This window comes from Scophthalmus maximus, chromosome 3, assembly GCF_022379125.1.
Source record: "Scophthalmus maximus strain ysfricsl-2021 chromosome 3, ASM2237912v1, whole genome shotgun sequence".
Taxonomy (NCBI): domain Eukaryota; kingdom Metazoa; phylum Chordata; class Actinopteri; order Pleuronectiformes; family Scophthalmidae; genus Scophthalmus; species Scophthalmus maximus.
This window is the reverse complement of record NC_061517.1, coordinates 10548850-10565374: the sequence shown is the minus strand read 5'-3', so window position 1 is coordinate 10565374 and position 16525 is coordinate 10548850. Positions and strand designations below refer to the sequence as shown.

The 16525-nt window shown below is 42.4% G+C and overlaps 1 protein-coding gene across 7 annotated transcripts in view; it reads left to right on the top strand.

Annotated features, from left to right (window-relative positions):
- Positions 1–16525, top strand: part of kcnd3 (potassium voltage-gated channel, Shal-related subfamily, member 3) — a 162565-nt gene that overhangs the window by 22674 nt on the left and 123366 nt on the right. For 3 of the 7 annotated variants that reach the window (XM_047331214.1, XM_047331219.1, XM_047331211.1), the window contains exons 2-3: positions 4322–4454; positions 10207–10276. The gene's annotated coding sequence lies outside the window, so the exon portion shown is untranslated. Of the gene's footprint in view, positions 1–4321; positions 4455–6646; positions 8949–10206; positions 10277–10711; positions 10765–16525 lie in introns of those variants that run through there. The other 4 variants (XM_047331215.1, XM_047331212.1, XM_035646053.2 and 1 more) reach the window with 3 other exon arrangements.

Genomic DNA, 16525 nt, shown 5'->3' with positions numbered 1-16525 from the left:
TCGTCCAGACGGGCGTTTTTTTGCATTCTCTGCTGGTAGCCGAGTCACGACTGATAGGTACCAATCAGGAAGCAAATGTGGGGGACTGCGTCACCGCAATGCAGCCTCGGAGTTTTCAAACTAACACGGGGGCAGCAGAAATGTAGTAGTGTGGATGCGGCCTAATATCCCTTTTTTTTAAAAAGTGGCTGGAGTAAATTACGTAAAAAATGACATGCCTATTGTTGGCCAGTCAGTGCAAGAAGCTAATATGGCACAAAGCACAGCTTCTGCACATCCCGGATATTGTCTGCCACTTCACATTGGCTTGTCAGATTTGATTTTCACATCCGCTGCCTTTGTATTTTGCCGACTCTTGCACACTTCCTCTGGTTCCCTCCTCGCACACAACCTACAAGTGTTCAGTGTTATTAGCTGACACATCCTGCAGCCTGAGCTCATCACCAAAGTGCCAAAATACATTTCCGTTGACGTTCGCCGAGCCACTCTGAAAAAAACTTTTTTCCCCACTACCTGACGAATCAGAAATTTGGAAGAAAGAAAAATAACGTTCTCAAGCTCGATGTAAGACAATCTCATACCCCTTGCACATAGAATGCAACTGCCACAAGGCATCGTGTGTTTATGGAACATTTGAAACTGAAGGCACTGCGAAGGAAAACCCGTTAATAAGCCACCGAGCCAGTCTCCCTTTGCGTCATCTATGATTTTGGGATCTGCTTGTGCTTTCTCCACCCAACAGAACCAGAACTTCCCAGGTCATGTCTACCACCTGGTCATGGCACCAATCATAATGCATGTCTACCACGGTCTGTGAACAACAGTTGAGGATGTACAACACAAAGAGAAACAAAGAGAAAATGTACCATACACAGTCAAATTTATTGTCTTGTCTTGTAAGTGACTGTTGTACACTTGATCTCCTCGGACCTTTCCTCGCAGACGAAAGGAATCGGGTGACACCAGTGCCACGATGGGAGTGTCTGGTAAACTTCTGGCTGGTCATCTAGTGGGTAACCGAGACATTGATTAAAGAGTTAGTCCTTTACTTGCGTAGATTTCGATTCCCATCCGGTGTCAATTCGCCTGTAATGCAATATGTCATCGAGCCGTGGTGTAGATTGGCCCTGTTTCCGTTACCGGGCCATATCCGTTGCTGGTGCAACCATTCGCTCACACGGATTCTTTTCACACTCACATTTTAGATGGACTTTTATGTGAGGCAGCAGGTCCGTGGCAGTGGCCTACTTTTGATGGACGACATCGTTACACGGGCACTCAGAGATAAAGAGCTGCACACTTATATTCTCATATACATTCCCACGTGCACGCACGCGTCCACAGCCTTGGTGCTGACATCAAAGCAGCGAGAGGAGGATTCGATGTGCCTCCAAAGGCCCTTTTTCAGCAGTCGGAGACAAGTGGCCAGATAAAACATTTAAAAAAATCTAGGTTACTGGTGCACACGAATATCTTGTGTGGGAGGGTGACGCAGTGATTTGAGGCTGGGGGAGAGATGTTACATGCCACGATTTCCCTCTTCTGCCGCGTATTCTGAAGCGGAGAGGCCTTCATCTTCTCATTTGCACTGCTGTTGAGTTGAGCGTAGTATTCGCAGACATCGACATGCGTACAGTGCAGTATTGTCCTTTTGGGAAATGGCAGCAGATGTACATCAGAGCAAATTGTTCCGAGTAGTACATCCTTGTTAAAAACTCATCCATGATCCAAATGGGTGAGAAAAAAAAGAGATTTAAATTGGTCCTGCAGCGTCAATCAATCTGTTCAGGAACCAGGTGCTAACAACCCCGAGGGCAGATTTAAAATGGTAATGTTGTTTACGTGGCAATCAATCATTTGAGCGAAACCAGGGCCAATCTGTTATGGTTCATATTTTCTGCTCCCCTCTGACATTTGTTCACCAACATCATTCACTGCTGTGGGGATGAACTGTGCCATTCGGGCTTCAGTAAAACGTTTATTCTCCTCTGACTCAGCTCCGGCGTTTCGGTTGGAGCACGTAACTTCACAATCATTACGCCCAAATGACAAAAGGACCTAAAACGCTTTGGTCTTCAAATAGTAACTTCAAACTTAGCAGTCGCTGAGGTTGAAGTTTGAAGATCGGGGTGACATAATTAAAATAAGACTTTATTTGCTGTTTGATTAAATTCAAAGCTGGAAGTAATGGGTTTGATTTGCTCCTAAAAGTCTTGTGTTATCAGAATGAACTGCCTTATGCAATATTGCAAGCAAGGATATCATTAGTTTTCCGTTTCTTTCCCAGTGCATTGATTTATGAAACAAATCGAATCGCTTCAACAAGAAATGCGGTGTTCTATGCATAATCCATTACCCCTTTAATTATATTTTGAAGATATATTTCCTGTTATTGGTCACTAGCAATGCAAAAATTAATGTAATGGCGAGCAGGGAAATTTCCGAGGTTAAACAAATAAAACAACCATTGAATCTCGTCACAAACATTTTTGCACTTTTCGAAACAGTTTGAAAATTCACTCATCCATGAAAAGCTTTATCTGTAAAAGACCAGAGGTAGTGATGAGCAGCATTTTGATGCTTGTCTAGATTTAATACGAGTATATAATACGTTTTTGTACATGAGCAGCAGTCTAATGCACTTCAAGGTTGCTGATAAATACAACATGTGGCCCTTTTCTTTGGTCCTTGGGGTTGCCGGACATGCACGTGTGTGTGTGTGTGTGCGTGCCTGTTCTGCCCATCTGAGGTATTATGTAAATACATTGCAGCTTTCGGCTTTCAGGTATCCTGGGTTATATACACGGCACCTGTGATACAAGTTATTGCATTTTTTTCCTGCCCGACTCGTCACCGTCTTCTGCGTATGAAGTCATTCAGAGTGTCCCTTTGCCTTTTGCTCTCCTTTTTGCTGTGTTTCGCTGTGTCCCCTGCATGCATCAGTGTCAGCCGCGGCTGCCCTCCCTCCCGGCTTCTGATTTATGATTTCTATCCTGGTCTGTCATTACCGCCTCCAGAAGGGAGCGTTGATGGGCCAATATGTCGAGTCTGTCACCAGGAGAATCGCCTTGTGTCCACAAACATCATGAATATTCCTCTGACAACCTGTGGCCTGCAGCGTCGCAGACTTAGATACAGTAATATAAGATGATGTACTAAGACATTACAAGAATCTCTGGGTTACTTTGTTTTGCAGGAAGATCATTTTTTTTTGGACAGAGGTCCTCCCACAAAAGCCGCAACGTTTCATCGGATATATTTCTGTGGCAGTCACGGCCCTGTTTGCTGTTCCATCCATGTAAAATAAGACAAACCTGAAAAACTTGGCTTGCTTTTAGAACAGGTGACATCCCCCTCATTTGCTCTCTCTTCCTCGGTTTCTTGGCCAGAAACTTCCCTTCTGCCGCTGCCGACGCCGACCGTCACCCAGCGGTGGGCAGTAGGACAAAAGGCCAACCTGAACTCTAAAAATACAGCAAGCTCTATCAGTCTCTGGCGCTTCTGTAATAACTCTAACCTAGGGTGCGATACAGTGTAATTATCACTGGCAGAGGCTCCTGGGCAGAGCTGTAGACAGACGCCGCAATCAGCACAGGTCATGTTTAGAAGAGGACATTTCACAAACTGTTCTGCAGACACAACTACATCCGTCTTAATCAGTGCTGAGAGCTGATTCGTCCACTGAGCATTTATTTATGGCATAAAAGCATTTTGGTCTGAAATTGTCCCTCTGATGTCAGCGAGTTACATTTGCCTTACGTACTCATAGACTTCGCCGTCAAAACAAACTCTATGTGTTTTTTTTGCCATTGTTTGTGTGTGTGTGTGTGTGTGTGTGTGTGTGTGTGTGTGTGTGTGTGTGTGTGTGTGTGTGTGTGTGTGTGTGTGTGTGTGTGTGTGTGTGTGTGTGTGTGTGTGTGTGTGTGTGTGTGTGTGTGTGTGTGTGTGTGTGTGTGTGTGTGTGTGTGTGTGTGTGTGTGTGTGTGTGTGGTGTGTGTGTGTGGTGTGTGTGTGTGTGTGTGTTTGGCGCATGCACAATACCTAATGAATGTCCCAAGGATAGACTATATTAGAGAAGATTCATGCACAGCATTGGTGTGTGGAGTTCACTTCAGGCAGCTCACTTCCAGAAAAACTCCATTAACTTGCCTTTTGTTGCCTGGATGTCCTCGATCTGTCTGCAACTTTTTCTCTCCTCCATCTGACGTTCTTTAGAGGCCTTGATGACAGAAAAGTTTATTTCAGCCTTGTTTGAAATATTGATTGGAAAAACACAAACTTTCTTCTTCCTTCTTTTTTTTTTTTTGTCTCTTTTCAGCAGGCAACCTAAATCTACTTTTAAGGTGAGAACCAAAACCACACCTGCCCAGGAGAACCCAGCACCACAAGGACCGATGAAATATTCAACAACTCACCAAAACCTGGCAAGGAATGGACAAGACAGATAGCTGCAGGTGTGGCATCATCACAGCGCTTTGCAACACACACACATGCACACACACGCACGCCTTTCTCCATCACCTCTTCTACACACACGAACCTTGTCAGTATTTAATGTCTCGCGCTCTCCCAGGGAAGTATCACTTGTCATTCAGAGATAATGTCTCCGATGTTTCCGTACCGTACCCTGTCCTCGTGCATTCACCACAATGACACCGATACAATGACCTTGAAGATAGAACTATCCTGCCCCCCCCCCCCCCCCCCAATGCCCCATTCAGCCACTGTCCTCCTCTCAAAGACTCGATTATGTGAAACCTTACACGACCTGGCTGACGCCACACGCCTGGAACCATTCACCACTGTTTCCGACAGCATTGATATTCACCCACAAGCTTATGCCAGCCCGCCAACCCTACTTTAAAAACAAAAACAAAACATAAAAACCCACCTATCTACCACAGGTGGCATGCGTAAGATGGTGTAATTGATCCGTCGAAAGCCCTCCTCAGAGGGCTGTGTTTGGGAATCAAGACTGTTACTTTTGGCATCACTGCCGATGAGCAGGAATCAGGCCAGCTATTATCTGAAACGGTGACGATAGGATTGGTTTCCCTGACAGCCGAAGAGAGGCAGATTTCTTCTTCTTCTTCGAAAGCAACATGTTCTGAGACTTTTTATTTTCTGCACTTTTGTCTCTGCCCTCACACAGCAGAGAGTGAGACGGGACAGGCAAAGACAAAGGCACCAGCCCTTGTGTTTAATCCATAGAAAAATAGACTCCGGGTCTGGAAAGTGAAGCCAAATGTGGAAGTGCCTAAAACCTGTATTTTCTCGATTGACCAGCAGAGGGCGACTGCACTTGTTCCAAGAATTCAGTTTATAATCTAAATTGCCAGTTTCAAGTCTTCTTCCATACAGCATGATGTTCATTCTGTAAATTATGGTCCCATTTAGAGTAAAATGTGGATACAACGTGATTGACAGCTAGTACCGTCTAATGGACGCAGGTCACAGGTGTATAGGTGGATGTGCAGTGTCCTTGAGCTCTCAGTCAGGTCCATCCCCTGCTCATACAAATATGGTTACTTCTGGTTTAAAAAACAAGATGGTGCTTGTGGCTTCAAAACGGTAGCTCACAAGACAATGGGTGACGTCGGGTGGGTTGCTACTTGGTTTAATCATTTGATCAAAGGTCGACATGTTTATCGCGAGCTGTAGCTCACCTGACAAGTACTTGCAATAACCACCACCATGTTTCAGAATCTGTTCTTTTCTTAGTTCCTACGTTGGATGTGTGCTGCCTGGTCATTCAGCTGTAAGATGAATGTTTTAAGAGACAATATTTTCCACCCCTCAGAGTAGTTCTCAGCACTGTTGGAAACAAGATTACTATAGAAATGAAAGGAAAAAAAAGATGAATTCTGTGACTTACTCAGGCTCATTCTCTCTTTGATAGGATTAGACTTCATGCTGGTGTTGCACCGTGAGACGATTGTTTTCCCATTTTATTTATTCCATTTTTCACGGAGGCCAGAGCGTTTAAAATTTCAGATATGTTTTTTTTCCCATTCTCTATGAGCCTTTAGAAATGAAGTGATGGGATCAACAGCAGCTTCATCCACGTGAAGCTGATTGGCAGCAGGACTGCACACCTTAGGAATGCAAATGCACTCGGAAGCTGTCAAAGTTAACGTAGATCTATAGATGGTTGAGATAAACAAAGCTGATATCGGGTGGAGCTAATTGATTTCTTATCGGGTTTTTATCAGATTGCAATTGTATTTGAACTTCCTTTTCCATCTTTTCCCATTTCCCTAGCCCAGTGGCGGGGGTTTATCTGCCTGCTTTATTTGCTGCCTTTTGCGCTTCCAGCTATTGGCCCAGGAAACACTTTTTGTGGGCATCATATTCAAATCCCTTCATTCTCATGCAGAGTTTCAAAAAAACCCTTGGAGAATATTTATGGGAGAAAGATATTTGAGCACTGAGCTGCTGAAATGAACTGGCGCCATGATGTGAGTGACAGCTTCCATGCTATAGCTGCTTTCTAATGCACTTACATTACCATATGCTCTTTGTAAAATCTTTGTTTCTGGTTCTCTCAAAACTCTTGTGTTGCCCCAATAAAACCGAATCACCACAAAAAGTAAGACAATGACGAGACAGAGAAAGGATGTAGACAGCTGAGAAAGTGGTGAAAAAAGAGATTCTGCACTGAGGCTCTGGATTTATTTATTATGATTGTTTATATTTATATGCTAAATTCCCCCCTTAAGGCAAAGAGTGGAAAGCTGAGATAAAAGGCAACTGGCAAAATTGGTAGACAAATAAAAATCCAAATTTAAGATTTCAGACAAGGGAAGTACCATCTTGTCATCCCTATTTTCTTTGCGTCACAGTTTTGAGTTATTTTCTATTTATTTAAAGCACTTTTGAAAACTATAACCACACTGCTTTCCCCTCATCTGTCTGCTTTTGTCAAATCATATTTTTTTAAAACACAAACAATGTGATTGAACCTTAAAGAGGTGTCTACACACACACACACACACGCCGATGAATCAAAGACGGCCTCTGCCGATAAACACCGTCTACAATCTTTTGCCATCAGTGGTAAAAAAGTACCTATGTACATTTACTCAGGTACTCAACATTCTCAAGCCCTCTGGCCCTTTACAACAGCGTCTGGCTGGTGCCTCTTGTGATGTTACAGAAATGAGTCATTAGCCCCAAAGATTCAGAACAGCTAAAGAGTGATTTCCCCCTCTAAATCTCTCGGACAGTTTTATTCAAACGACAACACGTTTAATATCCTGCTCGTCCCCGTAAGGCAGACGCACCGCTCCACCTCGTGTGCTATAGCTGCCACGGAGCGGGAGGCTCAGATCCAATTAGAGAGGGAGTGTCATTTACAGAAACACCAGTACAAACAAGACATTGGACAATAATAAAAAAAACACACTTCCCAAATGACAAACTTGCTTCCATTAATTATGATGAAAAGCAACAGAAAGTAAACTGCCACAAGACGTCTGATGCCGAGGAAACCGCAGCCTTCAGTCAGTGTGATAAAGTGATTTAATATCCACAGCGTCTGGGCCGTTCTGTTCAGCGGTGCCAGGAACAATTACCGTCATCAATAAATGATAAACGCCAGAACAGAAAAGAGGCCATTTCTCCGCTGAGGAGTTGATGGATACGGGACTTCCACTCCTCTGCTCTCAGTGATAAGTGGAAAGGCAGAGGTTGAGACATCGAAGGGGGATAGAAAACTAATTAATTTGGGATACTGATCAAGAGGAAGTGCCGATAGTGATGGCTCCAGTCACAACAGCATTAGAATAATGATCGATCACAGTGGCGGCAAATTGGGGCTTTAATTGCCATTCAGCTAGCTTCAGCTTACATGTTCGGAAACAATACGCTGTTAATTAAAGCTTTGATATTTAAGATTAAGGGTTTTGCGACAGGGTTGAAGTGACACAACCATGATAAGTAATAACAGCACCAGTGGCCTCTGAGCCACGTTTTAACCTCTAGTATTAAGACTTATGTTAAAACATCACCATGGACACAGTCACGCCAAAGCGAAGAAAAAATTGCACATTCGTCGACCGGCAGATTATGTGAGCCTTCGCAGACAAATGTCATTTCTGTTGAGCTGTGTCATTTACATTGGACTTGTTCGGAAAATATTGTTTTTTCCGAGTCGCTGGATTCACTTTCCGTTTCTCCTGAAGCAGACGACACTACACAATAACTATTTCAGACTTGCTTGGTTGTGCGGTCGCAAGGTGCAATCTGGCATAATGATGGCTGTGCAGCTCACTTCTGCAAAATAGTATTCTCCAGTGAGGCGCAAGTCTACCCTGTCATTGAATATAGATATGTGAGGAACCCAAGCAACTGCAAAAAAAAAAGAAAAGAAAAAGAAGTTATGATTTACTCGAAAATCACAACAACAACATAAAGTCATTAAACACACATCAGTGCATGGCTAAACGGTGCTGCGTTGCCTCAGCAGTAAATAAGGTACAGTAATTGCTTTGAACTGGAGTTAGAAGAAAAGCGCAACAGTCAGAGCAACAGGTGAGGTGGAGCAAATTGATGCACATTTATCAGATTGAGTGACTTTCAAAAAAGCAAACAAAAAAACCTGTAGATGGGAAGGAGATACAGTATCTTACCAAACATGGGTTTGTGTTTGTGTTTGTGTTCTCGTCACCATATGGCATCAGCCATTATCTATACCTCTTATCCTTTGATGGTCCAATCCCAGCTGTCATTGGCCGAGGGACGGTTTACTCCCAGGACAGGTTGCCAGCGTATCGCAGGGGGATATTTGTGGTATATGTCAAATGGTTTTATCCGAGCCAAGTACCTGAGGTGATGCTGCAGCATAGCGAGAAAAAAGGCTGTAATTTGTGTCACGGACATGTGAGACGCCCGTCGCCACTTCTCCACCACCTACCTCAACTCTCGGTGATGGGAGCAGCTGCCTTGATGTGCGGAGAGATATTTGTCTTTTAAAATCCATAACAAACATCAGTACATATTATTTCACACCGTCTTCTGGTTAATGAGAGCTGTCAGCGATGTGCTCATGTCTCTCACTCTTGCTCACATGTAATACACACACACGCACACACACACACGCACACACACACAGACATGAGTGTGCGTGCGTGCACAGACCCACTTCTTTGACCTAACTAACTTCTCAGACTGTAACTCATATTACCCAGCAGTCCGCCGCTGTTTTATCACCTCAGTGTGTATTGTCATGGCCAAATTTCCGCCGCACTGACATTGGAAAATGAGACCCGACACACTTAAATATTTGATAAAGCTTTGCTTACTACTCTGCTGGTCGACTTGGGCTCTGATATAAAGGCCAGAAGCTTGCAGCCTGATGAAAAACTTACTGTTGTTCTGCGCCACCCCTCTCAAGCTGTAAATCAACCCGAGGGCTGTCATTTGCTTTTATTGACCGGGACCATTTTTCCTCTGTTTCATTAATTTTAAATGATGCCATATTCACTTTAGAGACTGTTTTGGGAACCATGTTTTATAGCGTTTCCTGCGTTTTCATTTTCAGACACACACGTTTCCAGCACACATTCGTCATTTTTAAAGCCAACCGGTGTCACATGCACTGGTGTATTTCCCAAACCACTTTCAGAACTACTTTTGTTTGATCCAGTCTACTTGTTTCAGGCATGAAATGGCCTTTTTTGTGTCTGAAAACATTTCCCGAGCTCGCTAATGGATGCCGCTGAGCGTCACGGGCACGGACCTGTGATACGAGCGACCCTCAGACAGAATTGCTGCTGCTTCACTCTCAAAACCATTCGCATAACATACATGTCATCTGAATGTCTCCCTTGTCACACATGTGCTGTTACATCAATATAGTATAGGGTAACCGTTCCACAGACATTTTTGTGGCAATTGCCAGGAGAAACCACACCAGTGCCCGCGAGGAGCAAAAGTCACCACTGACAACTGGATGTGGTTTTGTGGTATAGTCCGTGCGTGGAGGCAAAATTAGCAGATACACAAACACGCAAACTGCTTAGTGATGTAACATTGATGATTGCCCTATGTTGTATCTAAGTTGTATCTGACCACATGTGCCGTCCAAGCAATTAACGCAAGCCGCCAGTGGTGGCCTTTTGTCAATATGGAGATTCGTCTGCGTGACATTGAGGACATGCAAATTCTGACATTTATTCATAAGGCTTAATATCTCTCTCATTACAGTGGACCTTGGTGGAAGTGAGGGCAACTGTTGCTCCTGCATGTGTCATGTGAGCAGATTGAAAACGAAAGTGTGAGTAACACACACACACACACGTTTCTTTTCTTGGATGCATCGTTAAAAGTTAAACCAGGTCTCTAAAACAGAGTCTGGTTGGTGACTTGACTTGTTACAGATATGAGTCATCAACACGATCTAACCTCTAAAACTTTGCAGATGGTTTTCATTTACGTTATTATTTTAGGCACAAAAGTGTGTTTCTTTTTAAAAAAGCCAAGATCAGAGAAAAATTAATACATATTTTTTTTCTTCTTAATTTTGACTGCATTTTTCTGATCTCATCTTATTTCTGAAGACTGCTCATTCAACGCATCTCTCTCTCTCTCTCTCTCTCTCTCTCTCTCTCTCTCTCTCTCTCTGTCTCACTCTGTCTCTCTCTGTCTGTCACACCAGACAAGATTGTGTGATTGTAACTCATAAGAAAAACCATCAAACTTGTGTGTCCAGAAATATGCTGTGGTTCAACGATTATGACTTCTACTTCTTCCTCTACACATACAGTCAGTTCTGCTTTATCATTTATTTATTATTTATTCATTTATCATGTTTCTGCCTTTCTCAGCTGCTCTCTCTCTCTCTCTCTCTCTCTCTCTCTCCCTCTCTCTCTTGCAGTGTTTGAATGAGTGTTAGTCATTGATGAGCATATATATATATATATATATATATATATATATATATATATATATATATATATATATATATATATATATATATATATATATATATATATATATGTATGTATAGTACTGCAGGCTTAATTTCCTTCATGACCATGAATCTACATTCAGTCAGCAACATTGTGGATCTAAATATTATATAGTGCATATTAAATAAAACAATGGCTTGTTCAGAAGGAGATGCCTGCAGTCGATGCGATATGGATCATGATTTAATTTCCCCATGGTCTGAATCCGTGTCCTTGGAGACTGTTTTGATGGACAACCGCACTGTGGGTTGTTTATGCTCCGTTGGAATATATTTCATTAGCAGACTTTATATGGGTGTGTAGTGAGCCCGGCAGTCAGATTGATATCTACTGTGCTCTACTTTGTTTTGATGTGAACGCTGGGACTTGTTCCAAAAACACCATGAATATTCACAAGCATGGTGTTGGCCCCTTGAAGGCCGGTCAGGGCTCTGTTTCTCAGCGCCATGCTCTTGGCAGTGAATGACAGTGTCTCACTCCATCTTCATTATCCCAGTGCAAGGTGATTATCAGAGGCAAAAAAGAGTATGGGTACAGGAAGTATACAGCAGAAGGTGTCTTTTTTCTGCTGTGTACAGAAACTGAATGGCAGTTCCTCTATCCGCCAGTGCTTTGAACCATTAAACAAGAGACAATGAGTAAAGCAAAACTTTAACTTTGGTTTATGTTTCAGAAAGAATCACGCCAGTGTCCACGTTGTGCAGAATGTAGGACACGTTTTCAGGAGTGGGCCGCGGTGAGAGAGTGTATGGACGTGGGAGAGGCCATAGATGGGAGATAGGATCATTGGATCCAATACTCTCACACAATAGTTGAACCCTGCACTGTTTCCTAATTTGACAACATGCGCTGCTACAGTTTCACATATGGAGGCATGCTTTCCAGGTTACTCAGCCTCACCAACACACATTTCATTTATTTGTCATTCAGTGTTGGTGTGCTGCACAGGCTCTGGCCTAACACAATAAATAGTAGAGTGAAAGGGGCAAATTCAATTTCACCTCTCTTATAGCTACACACTTACAGTGAAATGAAAACACATAACAAAAGAGGTCTGATGAAAAAAAAGTGCCCCCATTTTATTGGATTTCCACCCTGACGTGTATGTGCATATGTGGGCTGCAACGAATTCAGAGACAAGGCCACACAGTATAGTGTGTTATTCAGGTTGTGAAAGGAAACGCGGACGGCTGATGCTGACCTAAAGAACATATTGAGTGATAACTAAAAAATTTTGATTAATTTTCAGCAAAGCCGTAATGTACAATATAGGGTCAAGTCAACTCCGATATTTTGCTCGGTGTTGTGTTGCCTTGAGCTGGGCTCAGTCGACATGAGTTTTAGAATCCTGATCGATTTTGAAATCGGGTTGCCTCACCCACTAGAGGGGAATCTTTGCAGGTATTCTTCTCTCTAATCTCAAACATGCACACACTGCCACATATCGACAAGCCTTTCCTCCGACTCCCCTGTCCACAGCAATCGTACTGTAGCTTGTTTTCGCAGTTGCCATTTCAAAAGGTCTTTAATGTTGAGGTGCCGACAGTGTTGCTTGCAATGTAAGATTGGCAACAATGTTCACCTGCTCGACTCTTCTCTCTCATCGGATCAGTTTGGAAGGTACATACGCAATCGTCCCAATTTTTATCCTGAATATTAAACATGTTTGATAATTATCGGCACGTCCCGGTGATTCAGCGGGCGGTTCGGGAGGTTTAAGAATGGCCACACCTCGCCTGAATGTTCCGGCAATTTTCCTGCTGTTGTTTGCACTTGAGACCTGGAAAATCACCCGCCGCGTTCTTCATATGTGCGCAGGCAAACTCTAGAAAATTGTCCAGACTCCTTCAGTTGCTGCTGTCGTTCACTAAGGAGAAAGCCTCCATCTGGTTGCTCTGCCGTAAAGCCAAGATCTTTCAGGAAGTTTCTCCCTGCATAATCAGCTGTGAGATCTTGTGTAGACAGATGTTTGACTTTCCAAATCATGTCAAATCAATTGGAATTACCAACGCTGGACGCCAATCAAGGTGTAGAATCATCTCAAAGAGGATCAACAGAAATGGGAGTGTGGATCGATGAGGGGAAAATGAATTGAGATAATTTAACCATATGGATGGCTGCAACATAAATTGTAAAAAAAAAGAAAGAAAAGGAAATGCATACTTTCTGAATGTACTGTCGTGAAGTGGTTCATGAATCATATTTTGCAGGAAATTAATGTAGAGGGACCCCAAGGGCTTCACCTATAATAGTATAGTATATTATCATATGGTAGTTGGCATACTGTAGCTTGCTTTCTATGGTTCATGCTCCAGACACAATCATTCTAATGTTGTCAGATCAGATTATAATTGCACGCTGCTAAATACACCACTTCCCTCTGGCACCCCGAGGAATAACTTCCGCTTTATCACCGAGAGCACATGCTGTCGCAAACAGAAATTCTTGCAAAAAAAAAAAAAAAATTTAAATGTGGGGATATTAAATTTCTGCAACTTTCGCTCTTTGTGCTCTAACTGTGTTATATAATGTTTTATACTCTTACTCTGCCCAGAAGCTGAGGCCTGTACTCAGCAAATTTTTTTTTTTTCATCCATTTTTCTCAGTCATTCAATGTTAGATTGAGCGTTTACGAAGCTGCACGCTGTAGGAAGAATGCAGCGTAATGGCCACGTCCTCAAACAGCAGCCATCATCCACAAATGGCCGCACAGAGATTCTCAACATTTTGATAACCGTAGCAGAGACAGTGCATCATTCACAACAAGGGCTGTAATTTTTCCTCCCTGGTATTTTCTCTGTCATTACCAAAGCCCCTCTTGATTATTCTGACGTATTCCTGCAGTGAGAGTCAGCTTCTCCCTTGCGCTCAGATCTTTATTCCTAACTGGTCTTTTCACTTTAATATTCACCAAACATTTTGAATATACCATGAGGCTTGTGCTGCGGCTTGACTGCTCTAATTGCCGAGATATAATGTTTCTCATAAGATTTATGAGCTATTAATCTGTTCATGCAGCATGATTCATGAGTCTCAGAGTTGGGAGACATATGATTAGAGTTATGCATTTGTCATGACTGCCGCAGACATAAGGCTTAAAGCCGCAGATATTTCATCCAAACCGTGGTGATATTGGATACTGATCCTAATGTTCTCATTATTACTTCGTAGCGTGTCAAGTCAAGAAAAATGTGACTTATGTGTGCAAGCTCATTGTACCTCTTTTGCTTAGTATTTTGTCTGTATTACAGTGCATTTAAATAAGCTATTGCACTGTTATCAATTCAGATCATTAGTGCACTCATTGTTGTATCAAAGTCCAATATTGTATTGATTCAATCTGTTTTCCCAAAACTCTTTGGATTCAATTTGTAGCTTTGTATCAGCATTACACTATGCCCCCCTTTTGCTCTGTCATGGACAACATGATAATCTCTTCAGCTTCCTATAGACTTTTTCATTTGAATTGAAATATATTTTTGACGGGAATTCGCTGAAAAAGGCCCTCGTTTTGCGGCTCCAGATTGCCTTCACCCAACGCACTTGCTGCTGCTGCCACTGCTGTTCATATAGCATTTTAAAGGCCCGACTTCACCTTAGCATCAACTGACACTGTTCTCCCATAAAAAATGACCCCATAGGTAATCTGTGCAAGTAGCTTATCCAAACAGTTACATTTTTATTATCATGTGGCATATATCAGTCATGTGAGATGGCAACGGTTGTTTCAGCAAAACAGCATGTTAACATTCAAATGACAGAGCCCTATATATAGTGGCTGTAGTAATTGTGACGGGAGCAAAGGAGGAAGTCAGGTGAGGCTGAGGCAATCTCCTTAAGCCAACAGCGCTGTGCCTACTAATTCGCACTGCTGCTGCACTGCTCATTTACAAATGTAGTACTACTTAGCACATAAGGGGTATAAGGTTGGTTTGGTTGAACGGCGATTGTAAAAGAGGAAAGGGACCTTATTCAATTAGTGCAGCACAAGTGCAGATCATCATGGTTCAAACCAAAAAAGAAAATGAAACATAAAACAACAAAACTGGGAACTTCTATAGAGGCGGGGACTGGTTTGGCTGGGTCAAAACCAGAGGATGGCCAGGGGCTGGGTGAAAAACACAAAACATTAATCAAATCATCAAACAACGCAGACCCCTGCCGGTTAGATGGTATATAAAACTGACCATGGTGTGTGCACCACCTGCACCTCAGGTTTTCATTGTGGTGCGCCTCTAGTAATATTTATCATCATCACTCCCTTCCTCTGCGCTGCGCTTGCATCAACTGACCTCTGTTCTGTTTTCACATACTATAATAATAAATCTATTCCAAATCAGAGGGCAGAACTAATAATTTTAAATGTGCCTCTGGGATTAACTTTTATTTCAGGCAGTGGTATTGAAATTGTCAGTAGTCTGGGTTGTTACCATCCTCACATTTATTCATACTGTAAGAAGGAAACATGTACCCCAAAACTACATTTTCATATTTTGCACATTGGAAATAGAATCATCTGCAGAGAGATCTAAAAGTAGAGACATTATATATATATACACACACACACACACACACACATATATATATATATACCCACACACACACACACATATATATTAGACACATATATATATGTATACACACAAATATATATATAAAAACAATTATATGGTTGTATTTCAAGAATTCAATGAATTAAATGTGGTTTGGTTTTTGTATATCAAGTTCTATATGGTGTTTGTTATCCATGTGGTATCTATTTCATATACTGTATGTTGTGGGTTTGCACTGCTGCCATTCTGGCCAAGTCTCTCTTGTTGAACGTTTTTTTTCCAAATTTCACTGGGACCTCCTGGTGAAAATAAATAAATAAATAAAATCTCTCCTTCTCTCCCCTCACCCAAGCCGGTCACGGCAGATGGCCGCAGATATCTGAGTCTGGTTCTGCTAGGGATTTCTTCCTGTTAAAAGTTTTTTCTCCTCCACAGTAGCTAAGTGCTTGCTCATTGTGGGAACCATTGGGTTTCCTCTGTAATATTGCGACATATACAAATAAAATTGAATTGAATTGAAAATAAATAAAGCTAATCAGACTTAAGTGGAGGTCACTAACTTACTGCCCCGGTCACATATCCCAAACAATAAATTTACGAAGGCAGACTCATTTCATCGGAGAGAAAGTAGAAATAGTACTTGCCATAAAAAGGCACTTTAGTGTGGTTAGGATCCACACTGAAGGGTGATAAAAGTAAGGACATTCTATCTAATATGACCTGAGTCAACCTTCCCTTCTTCTGACAGCTGGTACGAGGGTCCAACACACTTTAAACACCTGACGCACACGCACACACACACACAAACAGACACACACACACACAGACACACACACACACACACACACACACACACACACACACACACACACACTGTTCTAAACTGCATCATAGAGGATTTTTCTTTCATCTGATTTTCTGGCTGAGTTGAGTTCTTAATATTATTCAGTCAAACACAACCATCGGAATTCATTTTCCATCTGGTCCTGACCTGTCTGAAAG